Genomic DNA, 4,049 nt, shown 5'->3' on the forward strand with positions numbered 1-4,049 from the left:
TTCTTCCAGTCTAAGAACATGGTACATCTTTTCATCTGTTTGTGTCATCTTCAATTTTTTTCATCAGCATCTTATAGTTTTCAGAGTACAGGCATTTTGCCTCCTTATGTAGGTTTATTCCTAGGTATTTTATTCTTTTTGATGCAGTAGTAAATGGGATTGTTTCTTGAATTTCTCTTTCTGATCTTTCAATGTTAGAGCATAGGAATGCAACAGATTTCTGCGTATTAATTTTGTATCCTACAACTTTGCAAAATTCATTGATAAGCTCTGTTAATTTTCTTGTAGCATCTTTAGGAATTTCTGTGTATAGTATCATGTCATCTGCAAACAGTGATGGTTTTACTTCTTCTTTTCCAATTTGGATTCCTTTTATTTCTTTTTTGTCTCTGACTGCTGTGGCTAGGACTTCCATAACTATGTTGAATAAAAGTGGCAAGAGTGGACATCCTTGTCTTGTTCTTGATCTTAAAGGAAATGCTTTCAGCTTTTCACAGTTGAGTATGATGTTAGCTGTAGCTTTGTCATATATGGCCTTTATTATTTTGAGGTATGTTCCCTCTATGCCCACTTTCTGGAGAGTTTGTATCATAAATGGGTGTTAAATTTTGTCAAAAGTGTTTTTCTCCATCTATTGAAATCATCATATATGGTTTTTATTCTTCAATTTGTTAATGTGGTGTATCATAGTGACTGATTTGTGGATATTGAAAAATCCTTGCATCCCTGGGATAAATCCCACTTGATCATGGTGTATGATCCTTTTAATGTATCGTTAGATTCGGTTTGCCAGTATTTTGTTGAGGATTTTTGACTTTATGTTCATCAGTGATATTGGTTTGTAATTTCCGTTTTTTTGTGGTATCTTTGTCTGGTTTTTGTACCACGGTGATGGCGGCCTCATAGAATGAGTTTAAGAGTGTTCATTACTCTTAAATTTTTTGGAAGCATTTCAGAAGGGTAGGTGTTTTCTCTAAATGTTTGATAGAATTCACCTGTGAAGCCATCTGGTCCTGGATTTTTGTTTGTTGGAAGTTTCTTTTTTTTTTTTTTAATGGAGATTTTTTTCTTTATTGAGAAACTTAAGACTTGGGTACATCAAATAAAACTAGTTTCTGGGGGGAAAAAAGCAAAACTCACAATAGAAAAACAAAAGTTAACACTGTTTGGGCCATATCAGAGCCCAGAGAATATATTCTTTTAATTGAAAAATTCTAGGTGCTTCATAATTGACCTTTTGATACAAAATGACCTATTAAATTTGCAATTTGTGGTTCTTGGTGTTGAGGTCCATAGGACAAGCTAGGATGTCTTCAAACCTTGAGCTGAATTCCATGAGGGTTTATTTGGCTTTTGAATTGGTTTGTCCTTGTCTAAGAGGTAGCAGCAGCAACAACGCCCACCTTCTGGGCAGCTTCTTCCTTGGCATGGTGAGCCTGTAGGACCGCCACAGCTTCATCCACCTTGGAGCGGAGAGACTCGGGAGACTCCAGCATGTGTAGTAGCTCCGAGTTGTCAATCTCCAGCAGCATCCCTGTAATCTTCCCAGCCAGGTTTGAGTGCATCGTCTGGATGAGCAGGAACAAACGTCACCCAGCATCTGTTTCTGTTCCTGGGGGGGTGCTGCGGCCAGTATGGAGGGGGTCAGTGGCTCCTGCCCCTGCACGTGGACCGCAGGCTGGGGTGCCTGCAGGGGCTGGATGGCAGGGTGAGGGCTGCGGACACTGGAGGCGTATTTGTAAGGTGCAACAGCCCGAGGAGCAGCGGCAGCAACAGTGGCACGAGACGCTAGGTTCTGCACAGCTGTGGGAACACCTCCAGACTGGCAGCTGTCAGTCGGCCCTTGCTGGGCGGCACCAGCCCCACCAAAGTCCATAGCCAAGCGGTCTGGGCACTCAGACCCGACTCTCTGAGCGGTAGTAGAGAGACCAGAGCATTACCAGTTGGAGCCAGGTGGCGAAGAGCTGGACGAGGCCCAGACTGGCGTATAGCACTTGGCATTCCTTGGAAGCCTTGAGGTCTCCCACCTTGCTGCCAGCGTGGATTAGGCCTCATCTGTGTTAACTGGTTAGGTGTATAATATGGAGGTCTTCCCTGAGCCTGTGGAACTGCTGGCACAAAGTAGCCCCCAGCTGCAGGCTGGAACTGATTTAAGATGGCATTGGCGGGGAGCACTCTCATCCCGGCCACCCGCTGCATATACTTGTTGGTCAGGTGAGCCTTTCTCTCTTCCTTTCTCTGGGCCAGGGCGACATACAGTGGCTTGGAGCCCATGATGCGTCCGTTCATCTCCGTGACTGCTTTGGTTGCCTCTTCAGGGGATGGGAAGCAGACAAAGCCAAACCCTTTGCTTCTCCCATCCTCCAGCATCACCTTAGCACTGGTGATTGATCCAAAAGGAGAAAACTCTTTCCTTAACTTCTCATCATCAATGGTGTCATCCAAGTTCTTAATGTAGAGGTTCACCCCCTGATACCAACTAATTCTCTCCTGTTTCAGTTGTTCAAATTTTCACTTTAACTCGGCCTGCCGTTCTACTTTCTTCTGTGCACGGCCGACGAAAATGACTTTCCCACTTATTTCTTTTCCATTCATCTCCTCCACGGCCTTATTGGCATCCTTGTGTTTTTCGTAACTCACAAAGCCAAAGCCTTTGGATTTCCCACTGGGATCTCTCATCACCTTGACACTTAGAGTCTTACCAAACTGGCTGAATAGCTCTTTCAGACTCTCATCATCCACCTCTTCCCCAAAGTTTTTGGTATAAACATTGGTGAATTCCTTAGCTTTGGCTCCAAGCTCAGCTTCCCGCTCTTTTCGAGACTTGAATCTGCCCACAAACACTTTGCGGTCATTGAGGAGCATGCCATTCATCTTCTCGATGGCCTTGTTAGCAGCCTCCTGGGTCTCGAAGTGGACAAAGGCATAACCCTTAGAGCCGTTCTCATCACACACCACCTTGCAGGACAGAATGTTTCCAAAAGCAGAAAAAGTATCATAAAGTGCCTTGTTATCTATAGATTTGTCCAGGTTCTTGATGAAGACATTTCCCATGCCAGAATTTCTCAAAGAGGGATCCCTCTGAGACCACATGATACGGATTGGCTTTCCCTTAATCACATCAAAGTTCATGGTATTCAAGGCCCGCTCAGCGTCAGCCAGCTGCTGGAAGTTGACGTAGGCATAACCCAGGGAGCGGCGGGTGATCATGTCGTGGCAGACCCGGATGGACAGCACAGGCCCCGCAGGACTGAACTTTTCGTACAGCATGGCCTCGGTGACGTCCGAGTGCAGGTCACCCACGTACAGGCAGGCCATGGGGTAGCTGCTGGCCGCAGCGTTCATCTCCCCAGCCCCCAGCACCCCGAGCCCCGCCAGGAGGACTTCTTAGCGGGGTCCACACAGGACAAAGGGGGCTCCGCTCCGAGCCGTGGCTCACAGGTGGCAGCGAAGCTCAGAGACGCTGGAGTCGGCTCCAAGGGCTGGAGAGGAGTGCGGGGACGGCTCAGACGAGGCTGCCCAACTGCAGACAAAAGGCTCTCAAAAACAATATGGCCCTCCCTCCCTGGGAGTTTGTTAATTTTCTGCTGTCCTGGTCTGGAAACTCCCAATTTCAAAAAATGAAAACAATGAAAACGGGGACTGTCCTCCAAATTACAAAAATTCTTCCCGAGGCAACCCAGTAGTGCCCACGGCGGCCTCCAGAACGTGCGTTTCTGTATAAATATAGACCTCGGGCTCCCGGCGGTTTAAGATTACAGCAGCCCGGGGAAGAGGGAAACCAAATATTTGTCGGTGCCGACTCGGCAAGCCCCGGGCAGCCGGAGCGCGCAGCCGCCTCCCACGCCGGGCTGGCGAAGGGCAGCGCAGACACGTGGAGCGTGGAGGCCGGCAAGTGGGGGGGCGAGGGCAGCGGCCGTGGGATTGCCACGCGGCGCAGCCTGGCAGCGGGCGGAGGAGCGTGGACGCGGGCGCGCGAGTGGCTCACCACCGGACCGATGGACGGGGACCGACGGATGCCCAGGTGCGGCGGCGGCGGCAACGTCGGG

General features: G+C 48.5%; 1 pseudogene; it reads right to left on the bottom strand.

The window, feature by feature from the left end:
- Positions 1–1,123: 1,123 nt before the first annotated feature.
- On the bottom strand, positions 1,124–3,379 carry LOC137776882 (polyadenylate-binding protein 4 pseudogene; annotated as a pseudogene).
- Between the last annotated feature and the right edge of the window lie 670 nt (positions 3,380–4,049).

The sequence above is a fragment of the Eschrichtius robustus genome, chromosome 14, assembly GCF_028021215.1.
Source record: "Eschrichtius robustus isolate mEscRob2 chromosome 14, mEscRob2.pri, whole genome shotgun sequence".
Taxonomy (NCBI): domain Eukaryota; kingdom Metazoa; phylum Chordata; class Mammalia; order Artiodactyla; family Eschrichtiidae; genus Eschrichtius; species Eschrichtius robustus.